We start from the raw sequence: 14,403 nt of genomic DNA, 5'->3' as shown, positions 1-14,403 counted from the left end.
ATGAAAAATACTATGCCTTTCCTGAGAGTATTTGTACTTACATGTATAAAGTCTGTGCCTTAAGAGGGCCGTCTCCTTTCAGTTTCTTTGAGTGTTACAATGTTCAGGAAATGGACTCTGAATTCAATCAGCTTGTTTCTTACAGGCAGTTTATGTCCCCACCCATAGAATCAGGTTTTGGCATAATGCCATTACAGTATTCCTGATCAGGAATGAAGCAACACAACCTTTAATGCAGTTTACAATGGTGAATCAAATTCTGCTGTTTCATTTGTGGATATAAGTAGGATCTGAAGTAATGCTTCCGTTACAGCTATCTGGAATGGGAGACAAATCTTGGGTGTGTCTATGTAATTACAGTTTGCTCCTGCTTTACTTACATGTGATAGATATTTCTCAGATGAAGTGGTATTTTGCTCATAGTAATCAACTTAATGTGTGCCCTAATACCAGGTATATTTGCACTGAATGTAGGAATAGCTAAAATATGGTTACCAATGTTTGTAGTTTTGTGGAAATACAGAAAAGTAGAACTGTGCTACATTGTTCCAAGTGAAAGGGCTCAGTTAGCAGAAAGAATCTTGCAAATGCAAGGGCTTGACTTTTCAGAGCTCCATAGAGGTAAGGGGTGAGGGAAGGTAATTCTGGTATGAAATCTATCTGGTTTCCCCTGCTTGGACTAGCTTGACCTCCCCCTCCCCTCATTCAAAGAAGAGAGCTAAACAGGCATTATTAGCTGTCTCTCTTCTTACGTTAACTGTGTTAAAGTTGTGTTTTTACTACCCTGTTTACTCAGAGTTGAAATCACTGGGAGCTGGAATCATTTGAGATGGATGGGCAGAAACCACAGCCAAGAACTGGATGGCAGCAGATGGTGACTGAGAGCCAACAGGTCAGTTGCAGAGAGTTGTGACGAGTGGCCAGCAAAGTGGAGGTGGCATGACGAGTAGCTGGTAGAGCGGTGGCAGCATGATGAGCAGTCAACAGGGTGGCAATGCAGTAGTGTAATGAGTGGCCAGCTGCAGAAAGGTGAGTCGAATGGCCAGCAGGGCAGTGGCAGAAAGCCGTGAACAGGCATAAGGTGAGTGACCAGCAGAGTGAGTGAGGGTATGTATATACTAGCCACCCTAGGTCGAACTAGGCTACACGCGGCACGGGCTAGGTAGTTTGAATTAGCCGTGGGCAGGGAAATGGCGGCGCCCAGGAACATGCAAATAAAGCCTGGGATATTTTAATCCCGGGCTTCATTTGCAAGTTCGAATGACTACATTAGCCACCCTAGTTCAAACTAGGGTGGCTAGTGTAGACATACCCTAAGATACTTTACCTCCCCGCTCAGGCTGGGAAGTGAACTCTGTGGATGAACCTCTGAGCTCTGGGTCTGTCCTGACAAAGGGCAGCAACTGTGAGTGGGATGCAGAGAAGGGTTGGGCATGTGAAGGGGCCATTTACTTGCTGGACTTAAGAACCTGAGATGGAAAAGGACATTGCCCAACCTGCTTTCGGTGGAGCTTTTCCTCATGGTTTTGTTTATTAACTTTGTTTGTGGTCTTTCCCAAATTAATGCCACGTTATTTCCCTCACTTTTTATTAAAAGGGTTTTTTTCTACACTCAGACTCTGTGCTTGCGAGTGGGGATTCCTAGGTTACGGCGGGTGGGGGGGGTGGCGGTATTGAGCCAGTTCTGTTGGATGGATGGAGAGAAACTCCTAGATATTGATCCCAGCTCTGGCTGCTGCTGGCTCTACCTGGCAGAAGGGTTACATGTAAATCTGGAGTAATTCAGATTTCCATTAGTGTAACTGTAGAATTTGACCTTTATCCTTTAAACAGAAATGTAATTAAGAGCAGTAGTTTTAATAAGATACTGCTCCTACTTTTCAAACAGAATGCTGTATTTCATCACTGTAATAACCTTGTACATATTGGACATGCCAGAATATTACGCAATTAAACCATAGGAAAGCTACTGACATCTCCTACAATGCCATCTTCAGAGCCTCAATCAGTCGTACTCAGATCCCTGTATGCTTCCATACAAATCTGCCTGCGTAAGTACTGGCAAAAATTACATAAGGCGGTTCATTTGAACCCCTGCCCATCATTACACATGGCTATCACACATCCTAGCAAGTTCTTCTTCTTGGCCCCCGACCAGGATGCTCTGAAGGGAATCCTAGCCTCTCTGCTCTGGATCCCCCTATATGTATGATGCATCTGAACCCTCAATGGGGTCCATAGGCCCCCTCCCAGACAGCAGACCCTTCTGTGAGCATTGGAACCTGCTGTGCATCTGCCTATCCTCTCTGAGTCCAACACAGACTCTTCAGACTCCCCACCACATAAACCACCCTCCCTTTCTCCTAGAACACTCCCTGAAAGGTGTGATGCTTCTGGTTCACATTTGAACTCTCTCAGGGTCAATATGGTCATTGTGAATGCTTAGCATGTGCTGATAGGCTGTTTTTTGCGCCAATTCTAATGCCTCTGCTCTACAAGAGAAAGCACCAACCGTATAGAATCTATAGATCATACAACAATACAACATCCTAAATGCAATGTCACCCTCCCTTGGGATCATCTCTCCTTTGGCATGCAGGCAGGGTCCACCCTACCCAGCCCCTGCAACCAACTTGTCAACTGCTGAAAATTATTTTAATGGACAATCTAGAAAAAAAAAAGAAAGCCAAACTTTTTTAGGGACGCAATCTTACATAATCTTACATAAAAATGGCTCAAGAGGACAAAAGTGAACAATATTGCGTGGTTTTATTCATACATCACAACAACACTGTTATTATGCTAGCTTAACTTACGTAGTAGCCACATCAGCATCCTTCAGGTTCTCCAGTTTGTGATCATACATTCCATCAGGCACACTGTCAACCAGTGCTTTAATAATTTTTCCAGGTCCCATTTTTGACAGGATATAATCCTTCCAGCATAGGAGAGAATGGTTTATTTCTTACATTTAAATTGAATTAATAGGCAACAGCTTTAAAACAAACAAAAGAAAGTTTTTCTTCACTCAGTGCATAGTCAGCCTGTGGAACTCCTTGCCAGAGGATGTGCTGAAGGCCAGGACTTTAACAGGGTTCAAAAAAGAGCTAGTTAGATTCATAGAGGTTAGGTCCATCAATGGTTATTAGCCAGGATGGGTAGAAATGGTGTCCCTAGCCTCTTGTCTTTCTGTAAATGGATGAAAGAGGGCTTACATGAGGATTACCTATTGCATTGCCTCCCTCTGGGGCACTTGGTACTGGCCAGTATCGGCAGACAGGACACTAGGCTAGATGGTCTGATTCAGTATGGCTATTCTTATGTTCTTACGACTGCCCTGCTGTGATTTATAGCAGGGATCCTGTGGGAGGCTACTACACCCAGCTCATTGTACCTTGTTTCCTTTCTTCCAACCATGGAGGGCCCTGCAGGGGTGTGTGCTGCATGCACACCCACCAAAAGTTGCAGCTGTGCTGACACTAGTGACGCTTAAGAAGAGTTCAAAGGCAGAGTAGAGCAGCCCCTATCAGCCAGCAGCATGTCGGCAGGAACCCCTGGCAGGTGAATTCCCCTCTCTGCCCCTGCCCTGGGAATTGTAGATTTCCTGGAGCTGCACCATGGTGTAGGGCTTACACCAGGGCCAAGGCAGGGGGAGGATATCTCAGCTCCGTGGCAAAGCTCAGTGATTTTAACTGATATCTAAATATTTTTATGTATTTTAGTGTAGTGAGGAAGAGTAGTTGCCCACTGACCTGGAAGGGGGGGGGCCCTCCATGAGCCCTTGTGTTCATCTGACCGGAAGTCAGCAGATGTGGCTAGGTCTATAAAAAGCCAGCCCAGGAACTCAGTCAGGCCCCAGACACCAGGAGAACCAGATGCCTGCCCTGTGCTCCTCAGCTGGGAGCCTGAGGACTGGCCTGGACCACTGGGACCTCTGCCAAAGCTATCAAGCCCCAACACCCCAGCAGACCTGCCGGAAAACCAGGTATGCGCAGAGGGGGAGAATGGAACTAGCCCAGGGATTAGCCCATCGTTTGGCTGGGTCAGAGCCAGGGTCAGCATGTTGCAGGAAGGATCCCTGCTGACACAGCACCAAACTGCTCTGCTGCTGTTAGGGCCCTGGGCTGGCATGCAGTAGAGTGGGTGGGCCTGCGTCCCCCTGTCACCCAATCCCGGGCTAGCAGTCTCTCCCTCTCCACCACTTCAGGCCAAATGCCTGTGTTTGCCGGATCTCCACCTGAACAAGGAGATCCGATCATTAGTGTGAACTGCTAACTGTAGGGACTAACTGTATTGCTTCCCTGCCCTGCACCGGGCCTGGGCTTTCCTGTGTTACTGCTCTGCCCTGAACCGGGGCCATTGTTTGTTTTGCCACCCCGCCCTGAACCAGGGCCTGGGCTACAAACTATATCCCGTGACTGTTTGTATTACTGCACCACCCTGAACCAGGGCTGGGCCATTGACTGTTTATTTTGCCACCCCACCTGAACCAGGGCCTCACTGTTTTTCTGCTGCTCTGCCTTGCTTGAGCGCCTGGACTATTCACTGTGTATCTTGGGACTGTTTGTATACTGCCCCACCCTGAACCATGGCCTGGGCTTCTAACTACCTAAACTGGCTTATTAACCATTGAAGTGGGCTGAACACAAAGGCCCGAGACCTAGACTACAGGGACGCGTGAGCTGAGGCGGAGTGGCCACCCACTGATCCAGATGGGAAAGAGCCCCTCCATGAGCTCTGATGAGCTACATATAGATAGGTCCAATTTTAGTTCTTTTTTATGGACTGTCCTTAAATTCACTGATGGTTGGCAACTTTGCCCTGCAGCATCCTGCTTCATCTTAATCCAGTGCAAAATGGCTCTCCATCCCCACCTATCTTCTCTCCCCAGTAAATCCATGTATAGACTCATGCTGGTGAGGTGGTCACCTGCTTCTTTTGTTCTGCCTTTTGATACCTTTTCATTGCTCCCAAATCCTCCAGAAAAGAAGAGGAGGTATCTTCTCTCACCTAGAACAAACCCATTGCCACAAGGTGCTTTACTTTGACTAGACACTCATTGAATGCTGGAGAATCGCTCACCATCATCTCCTTCTGGCCTGGCGGAGAAGTGACACAACAATGTTAATTCCTGGGGATCCACAGAAGCTATTTTTGACACTGTAATTTCATAAATTCCGGGGATCCACAGAAGTGATTCTTGGCACCATAATCTCATAAAATCATCCACAATTCAGAAGCAGTACAGGCAGAGCCCCCTCCATGCCATGGGTGGTAGGTATCGAAGGTAGAGGAAGGCAATGCCTTCCCAAATTTCCATGCTGGCCTTTCCATCCTGTGCTCCCAACCCTCCCCTTCAGCCTGGTCCCTTGTCTCCCAAAGTTGCCCAGGCTTCAGCCCCTCTGAGGCCCTGTGTTACCCTCCTTCCCTAGGCTCCCAGGGTGGGAAGGCTGGAGCCGTGCATTTTCTGCTGGTGGGTGGGGTGGGCTAGGGTGCTTCCCCTACACTGAGGGAGCTTGGCTCCCATGGGACCCTGGGTGATAGACAAGGGTCTCCAGCAGAAGGGGTTGGGTCTGGGGTCTTGCCTCCCCCGGACCTAGGTTCACCCCCCCCGCCCCATCCATAGAGCTCTGGAATCATTACAACTAGGAAGGCTCAACACTTTTACTCAGGACTCATTGTTTTCTCTCCCCTTAATTTTATTTTTGTATGATTTATTTAGAAGTGATCCAAATCTGAGCACCCCAGAACTTCAGTAGAAGATGGTGATGGTGAAATTGGGACTTAAGCCAGGTCCTGACTGAATACTACTCTCGTCTTCCTCCCCACATGGACTAATCTCAGATTTGACCAGCCACACTTGAGGGGAACAGAGGGAGGACAGAAATCCAAACCCAATCCAGTACCATCTTCCCTTTTAATGAAAATAATTGTTACTCAACATTTTCCCAAGCCCCCAGATGTGGGTGGGTGGGTTTTAAATAGTCAAACTAAGTCACTAGGGACATCAGTTCACAACCGTATAGCAATGGCAAATCTGTATGCGCACCGTACAATCTATTTTCCCCTCACTTCCTCAACCGAGTTTATTCACGGTGTCTCCCAAGTTAGACATGGCATTGCACACAAAAACTACTATTGCAGCAGATACAGTTAGACATAGCCATCTAGTAGTGAGCTAATAAAAGGTCAGATGAAAAACAGAAGAAACCTGCCAGTAATAATATAAGAAATATTGCCCCAGGGAAATTAAAAGCAGTTTGCTGTGGTATTTGTCGTGTATGCTCATGGTCCCATACAATATTGTTTACTTTTTGCTTTTATAAAGCCTATCAAGTAATGGTTATAGTCTAGCATTTCTTTCCACTATTATACCATGTGCTGGTTTAAGGTTATAAACAGAGGGTAATATTTTTAAAGTGTCTGTTAAAAGTTTCATTGACATTAGGCTTCTATGTGATTTAGACGAGGGGTTCTCAACCTTTTACTTTTTGCTCCCCTTCCTCCTCCCAACATGCTATAAAAACTCCACAGCCCACCTGTGGCGCAACTATTTTTCTGCATATAAAAACCAGGGCCAGCATTAGGGGGCAACAAACAGGCCCACGCCACAGGAACCCTGCTCAGGCTTCAAATTCAACCCCCAACTGGAGGGGCTCAAAGTCCCTCCCCTCCCCCCCGAATTCAGCACTATGCAAAGGGACTTTGGCTTTCTGCCCCGAGCCCAAGCAAGTATAATGCTGGTCCTACTAGTGGCTGAGAACCGCTGATTTAGACAATTATGTAAAAAAAAAATGTACCCAGTGTCAACGTCACTCTTGAGTTCAAGCATTCATAACTACAAAATATTCACATTTTCAGTTTAAATGGTCCAAGTTTTCTCTACTGCAAGATTAATTATTTTAACAAGTTTGATCAAAAACCTTTTAGCCACATTTACATTTTAGGAGTCTAAAAAAAAATCTTTCTGTTACAAAATAGTCTACACTGGGAGTTGAGGTTGAACTTAGCCACATTAAGTCAATTTTCTAAACAATGAAAATTTGGCCATTAAAGTCTATTTCTGTATTCCTGCTTTCATGAGAAGTAAATTCAATGATGCATGGTTGTCTTTTTGGTAATGCAGACGCAATGCTGTGGAAGTTGGTGTTCTTGACCTCCAAGAGGTGTCCCATGGTGCCCCGTGATAACTAGTTTGGACATGACTTTCAACTCTTGTATATTCTTTCAGGGTGCGGAAAACTTCTAATCCCATAACTTCATCACAGTGCGGTCCCACTGATCTGTACTTGTCTCATGGCACCAGAATGGAGTGGATCAAATGCTGGCACCATTTGCAATTTGCTCAACTCAAATGCTTCACAGAAAAGTATGTTCATGGCATGCTGAGATGCTTCCTTGTTCCAACAAACCTTAGATCTACTCTGGACATACTCCAACATTAGGCATACCAAGGTTGACACCGTCATCATAAAGGTTTGATGATGAATAAGATACACAATGGGGTCCATGCTTATGCTGCTATGGCATCTGCGTGGATAACTAGCAAGAGATGAAAAGGTGCAAATTAACTGTTTGCCATTGTGGGGGTGGGAGGACTGCTGACAACATGCACAGTTTGGGTTCCAGCATGCCCTCAGAGCATAACACAGAATGCAAAGGGGCGCAGGCAGTGTGGGATAGCTACCTAAAGTCAATGGGAGCCACCATACTGGGAACATGGTATTTCTAACTATATTGAAGTCTTGCACACACTGCAAACATGCACCTTCAACTTTACAAAATTGGGTGCTAAAAAATTGACCTTAGTAAATTCAAACTTATCTTGTAGTGTAGTCATGGTCATACTAAGGACCATTAAAAGTGGCTGAAGCTTGCAATTTGGCCTGGACATAGTCCTCAGTGAGAATGAACAGTTTGCCTTATCTGGGGGATGGTAGATATAACTCTTAGACTTTTAAAAGCAATTGAATATCACTTCTGCGCATGCTAGATTTATTAACCTATTAACCAGTGAAGATCTTTATAGCATCACAGCACATCCTCCCCTTTGGTCCAGAGAAGGGTGTTAGGCAGGCATAGGGCTTGGTGCTGAAATGAACATGAGGGAACAGGCTAAAAGATTCCCCAAAATTTTGTTTTAACCTTAAGAAAAAGGAAAGAAAAAATAATTACAGGCATGAAGAAAACTGTAAATCCCACATTTTAGGATCAGTATCATTACTTAATTTTTTATTTTTATATTCTGTATTTTATCATACACTGTAAATTAAAAAAATTCCAATGTTAAATTTCTACCTCTATATGAATCCTGATGTTTATAAAGCATATGCAATTATGAAAAAAAAATCCACACACAATACCCTGTTACAGAAACAAAGTTTGCATTGCTAAAAGTACAAATATGAAGAAATGGCAGCTATCACAGCTGCTGGGGGGGAGAGGAATGGTATATTTTCCCCTATGCACTTACACAATATCCTTTGCAAAGTAGCTTTATTTAATTTTTTTCTGAGTTCTATGTGTTTCACAATAAGCCTGTCAAGCTATAATAATTGAGGGGTTATTGTAAATCCTCTAGTCAGAGAAGAAAATGAAAGCAACACAGCTGATCAGACAATGTTCCCAGTTTTTTTTTTTTTAATTTCAGCTGCTGAGTCTTAATATTCCTTTTTTTAAAATTCAAGATGCAGTATATTTGGGGCTTGCAAACAAGTAGAAGGGGAAAAGTTACCGAGTAAGAGCTAAGTAGGACGAGCACCAGGGCATTGGATTACTGGGTAAGGCACAACTAGAAAGAAGCTAACATCAGCAGGTTGCTCCCAACTGTGCCACATTGACTTTTGCTGCAAATCATACTAACTAAAGTTTTTTTGACTGTAGTAATTCCCTTCCAAACATGTAAGTTTTTCCTGCGGAGAAAGGGAGGGGATGTGTAACTATAGAAGGTGAAGCCCTATGTTCCCAAAAGGTATCTGGAATGCAAGAGATTGCCCTTTATTAAGATAGGCCACGTTTCATGTCACTCTGTACAGTTTTTCCAGCAGCTGCCCAAGAACCTCTGATTGCTGATTCAGTAACTCATACTCTGCGACAGTGTTGTTGTGACTGGGATTGTTCTCAGAGCTCTAATGATGAGTCTCTCTGTACACCTAGGCTTATCATTAACTGCTATGCCTCCCTACTCCCATTTGTAAAATGTGGACAAAAGCATAAACTTATTTACCAACCTTTTAGGAGTGTTCTGAGGATTAATTCATTAGTTAACATTGTAAAGTGCTTCAGAGATGAAAAGTGCTATCCAAGTACTGAGCAGTTAACAAAAAGCCAGAATACAAGTAGGACATTTGGGATCAACTATTAGTTACCTGTGAAAAGGAAGAGTGATCACAAGCAAAATGAGGTGTGATAGTGAATTTATCTTGGAATTACTCAGTCTTGGATTAGCTCATTGGACATTTGCATCAAGCTAAAGTGACACTTCCACTTAGTCTGAAAAACATCCCATCAGTGAGGAACTGAAATCTGTGTTGCTTCAGAGAAAAGATTGAGCTATGGAAGCAGGAAGAAGATGTCTTGTGCAATGTCCTGAGTATGTTAATAAAACCAACAACAAAAAAGGACACTACGAAGGGATGAAGATCTTCCAAGAGATGGTGTTTAGAACAAAGGCATTAGAACAAAGGCCATACGTGGATATTTCTAGCATGTTGCCAAACTCAAAAGCATTCATAGATGAGACCAGACATTTCTGCCCACAGTTAGATCCGTTCATTTGACTTCCCTCCAATCTGATTTAATCTTATTCTATTAGTCTGATAAAAGGAGAAACTAGACCCTGTTTAATGTTTGCAAAATTACTTCTGCTCTCTTCTAATAAAGCACTCTGATATAAGCCACACTTGATAACAAGAGTTCTGTATTAGGCTAGCAAAATCTCATTTTACAGGACAACTGAAATGTCCATTGCAAAACAGACAGGTTATTGATCATGCTTCTCCCAGGTTCTTTTTATTAAAATGGAAATTTTCCAAGTTTTGTACATATGTGCACTCTCTCAGAAGGGTTCAACTGTTTTAATTCCAGCAGCTCATTTATTAAATTGGTCCTCACCATTCTATTTTAGATAGATAGTTTACTGAATAAGACCAAGATCAACATGGTATTAGAATAACCCTTCTGGCAGCAACAAAGACCAGGTTTAATATCTGGATTCCTCCCAACAATACAAAATAGAGCCAACCCTACCCAGTGATCTCAGAAAACCTAACATCACCCTGGGGCACCTCAGGCTAGGTCTACACTTTAGGCTTTTTTCGGAAAACGTTCCACAATTTGCATAATTTTTTTTTCCGATCACTTCTCCGGAAGAGGCTTTTCCATCATTTGGCCCAGTCTAGAAGGGGCCAAATGGTGGAAAAGCCTCTTCTTTTGGCAGAGCCCTTAGCCCTCATAGAACAAGGGATCCAGGGCTCCCTGAAAGAGCGTGTTTGCTCTTCCACAAAATAAAGCAGAAGAGCAAATGCATTCCTTGGACGCAGTGTAGACATACTCTAAGTGTGGCAGTATTGCCTACTCATCGGCATTGAGTCTGTGTATAATAAAGATAACTCTTAATGAAAGGAAAAGAGAACCCAGCATTAATTTGGGGAGCATTACAACAACATAGGACCATAAGCAAACCAGACCCCACAGCATGTTGAGCAGTGGCCTTTGCCTCAGTTTCCCACCCTGTGGGGGGGAAAGTCCAATGAATGAATGGCCATTTAGCGGAACACCCCCCTCTGCCTCCACTGCACCTCACACACACTTGGCAGCAGGGCTGGCCTTACCATGAGATGAACTGAGGCAGCCGCCTCAGGTGCCAGACTGTGTGTGTGTGTGGGGGGGGGGACACCACTAGGACCCAGAGTGTAGAAAATTGTGTCTGCTGCTGGTGCAGCGAGGGGGCATAGGGTCATCGTTTGAGTTCCCCACCTCAGGTGCCAAAGTGTTGTGGGCCGGCCCTGCTTGGCAGTCCTTGGTTAGTGAAGACCCAGTGGTGAGAGGTGCAGTCATTGGTTTCACCTCCCACTCCAGGAGGAATTGAGCAATGCCTCAGCTACTCCTACTACAACTGGCTTGCAGCTGCTGCCGCTGGCCCAGTGGCCCCCGCTCCTTCGCTGCCTCTACTTGCTCCTCCCATGATATCACATTCGGAAGTTTTAGCCCTCAGTCATTTCAGCAAGTAGCGGGAAGTCTCACAACCAGCACCATCTCTGTTCACTGAACTCGCGCAAGATCTGAGGCTTAGCTCCTACACTTGCCCGGCAGTCATGGCAGCTCTAGGGATTATCGAGAAAGAAATCTAAGCAGCTATCACTAAACGCTAGAAACAGGCAGGTCTAATGGTGTTTAGGATGTTTTGGAGAGAGTCCACATGTCCAGGTAGGTGCACATGTCCCCAGCCACTGTCATTTGGCACCCCTGCACTCTGCTTAGCAAGTGAGGTTCAGTTGAAGATGACCCTCCTCTGAGTCAGGGCATGCTAAGTAGTTATGCAGCTCTTGATGCATATAATAAGGATAAAACCATTTTATTACTTCTGCATTCAAATAGAGTGATATGTAACCCAAGCCAGCCAAAATGGATCATTTTGGCAATGCAGTTCCAGCTGATGTGCACCTGGACACAGCAGGTGTCTCTATGCAGACACAGACTGCTCCTGAAGTTTTTTCCTCCCTGCTCATCACTACATGCTCCTTAGACTAGTACAGTTTGCCCTATAACAGATTAGCAGTGAGCTGGTATTTAATTCTAACCTATCAGTGAAAGATTTTGGGCTAATTTTTTAAAATTTCAGTCTAATTGTTTTGTTACCCACAAATACTTTTGTGTGTGGTTTTGCAGACACCGTTCTTTGTAGGTGCAAATAGGATTGCATTTATATTTCTATCTGCATTTGTAGGTGAGGTAGCTAGATTTCCAGCACTCACAAATAATCATACCCGTGCAATTTCAGATGAAGTTGTGGATCTCTTTTCTTCCTGCATCCTAAAAAGTAAGACCATGTCAAGATTACTTTAAAAATTAGGCCCTTTAAATTCTTCATTGCACATCATTTTTACTGCTTTCTTTACAATATGGATCACTTTAATTTTGAACTATGTTGTTTGATATATAAGAATATAAGAATGATCATACAGGCGCAGACCAAAGGTTCATCTACTCCTGTATCCTGTCTTCAATGCCTTAGAGGGAATAGACAGAACAGGTAATCATCAAGTGATCTATCCCCTGCTATTCATTCCCAGCTTCTGGTAAAGAGAGGCTAAGAACACCATCTTGGCTAATAGATGGACAAGTCACCTAATTCTTTTCTGAACCCTGTTACAGTTTTGGCCTTCACAACATCCTCTGGCAAAGAATTCCACAGATTGAGCGTGCATTGTGTGAAGTACTTCCTTCTGTTTGTTTTAAACCTATTGCCTATTAATTCCATTTGAAAGTACTTTCAAGATCCCTTATGCCTACTTTCAAGTACTTTTGAAAGTACTTTCAAGTAGGAATAAGGGATCTTCCGGAAAAGGGCTTATTTTCCGCAAGATTCCGTCTAGACTGGAGCTTTTCTCCGGCAAAACCCCGAGCCGGAAAAAAGCAGCATCCATGTTCATGCAAATGCCGCAGGGGATATTTAAATCCCCTGCGGCATTTGCAATTCTGAAGTGTCTCAGTAGCATCCCTTTTACGGAAAAGGGTGCCAATGTAGACACAGCCCTAATGTTATGAGAAGAGTAAATAACTTTTCCTTAGTTACTTTCTCCACACCAGTCATGATTTTATAGACCTCTATCATATCCTTCCTTAGTCATCTCTTTTTTTCAAGCTGAAGAGTCTCAAGACTTGCTCAAGACTTTCAAGCTGAAATGTCTCAATCTCATCTACCTCTCTTGATAAGGAAGCTGTTCTATTTCCCTAATAATTGGTATTGTCCTTTACATAATCTTTCCCAGTTCCAATATAACTTTTCTCAGATGGGGTGACCACATCTGCATGAAGCGATCAAGCTGTGAGTATACCACAGATTTATAGAGAGGCAATGCGTTATTCTTTGTCTTATTATCTTTCCCTTTTTTAATGATTCCCAACATTCTGTTTGCTTTTTTCACTGACCCCACACATTGAGTGGATGTTTTCAGAGAACTATCCATAATGACTCTCTTTCTTGAGTGGTAACAACTAATTTAGACCCTGTCCTTTTGTGTATAATTGGGATTATGTTTTCCAGTATGCACTTTGTACTTATCAACATTGAATTTCAGCTGCCATTTTGTTGCCCAGATATCCAGTTTTGTGAAATCCCTCTGTAGCTCTTCTCAGCCTACTTTGAACTTAACTATCCTGTGTAATTTTGGATCATCTGCAGATTTTGCCATCTCACTGTTTACCTCTTTTCCCAGACCATTTATGAATATGTTGAATAGTACTGGTCCCAGTATAGACTCCTGTGCAACTCTTTTAGTGCCATTAATATATAAGAACATAAGAACGGCCATACTGGGTCAGATCAATAGTCCATCCAGCCCAGTATCCTGTCTTCTGACAGTGGCCAAAACCAGATGCCCCAGAGGGAGAGAACATAACAGGTAATCCTCATGTGAGCCCTCTCCTTTCAACCATTTACAGACAAACAGAGAGTAAGGACACCATTACTGCCCATCCTGGCTAATAGCCATTGATGGACCTAACCTCCATGAATCTATCTAGCTCTTTTTTGAACCTTGTTAAAGTCCTAGCCTTCCCCACATCCTCTGGCAAGGATTTCTACAATCTGACTGTGCGCTGAGTGAAGAAAAACTTTCTTTTGTTTGTTTTAAACCTGCTGCCTATTAATTTCATTTGGTGACCCCTACTTCTTATATTGTGGGAATAAGTAAATAACTTTTCCTTATTCATTTTCTCTACAGCAACCATGATTTTATAGAACTCTATCATATCCCCCCCTTAGTCTCCTCTTTTCTAAGATGAAATGTCCAAGTCTTTTTAATCTCTCTTCATATGGAACCTGTTGCAAACTCCTAATCATTTTTGTTGCCCTTTTCTGAACTTTTTCCAATGCCAATATATCTTTTTTGAGATGAGGAGCCCACATCTGTACGCAGTATTCAAGATGTGGGTGTACCATGGTTTTATATAGAGGCATTAAGATATTTTCTGTCTTATTCTCTATTCGTTCCTAACATTCTATTTGCTTTTTTGATTGCCACTGCACACTGAATGGATGTTATCAGAGAACTATCCACAATGACTCCAAGATCTTCTCTCTTGAGTAATTGTAGCTAATGTAGCCCCCATCATATCGGACGTATAGTTGGAATTATTTTTTCCAATGTGCAATTTATATATTTTTCTAATTTATTTTGC

The 14,403-nt window shown here is 43.5% G+C and overlaps 1 protein-coding gene and 1 long non-coding RNA gene across 8 annotated transcripts in view; one reads left to right on the top strand and one right to left on the bottom strand.

Moving 5' to 3' along the window:
• Positions 1–191, bottom strand: part of HNMT (histamine N-methyltransferase) — a 99,073-nt gene extending 98,882 nt beyond the window's left edge. For 5 of the 6 annotated variants that reach the window (XM_075933307.1, XM_006117044.4, XM_006117043.4 and 2 more), the window contains exon 1: positions 42–189. The gene's annotated coding sequence lies outside the window, so the exon portion shown is untranslated. Of the gene's footprint in view, positions 1–41 lie in introns of all 6 variants that reach the window. The other variant, XM_025181642.2, reaches the window with a different exon arrangement.
• Positions 192–203: 12 nt separating this feature from the next.
• The window catches only part of LOC112544788 (uncharacterized), a 37,079-nt gene continuing 22,879 nt past the window's right edge, over positions 204–14,403 (top strand). For both annotated transcript variants that reach the window (XR_012905141.1, XR_003088115.2), the window contains exons 1-2: positions 204–340; positions 797–892. This is a non-coding gene — a long non-coding RNA (uncharacterized LOC112544788). The remainder of the gene's footprint in view (positions 341–796; positions 893–14,403) is intronic.

This window comes from Pelodiscus sinensis, chromosome 7, assembly GCF_049634645.1.
Source record: "Pelodiscus sinensis isolate JC-2024 chromosome 7, ASM4963464v1, whole genome shotgun sequence".
Classification (NCBI taxonomy): Eukaryota; Metazoa; Chordata; order Testudines; family Trionychidae; genus Pelodiscus; species Pelodiscus sinensis.
The sequence above is the reverse complement of the archived record's forward strand: the minus strand, read 5'-3'. Positions and strand labels throughout refer to the sequence as shown.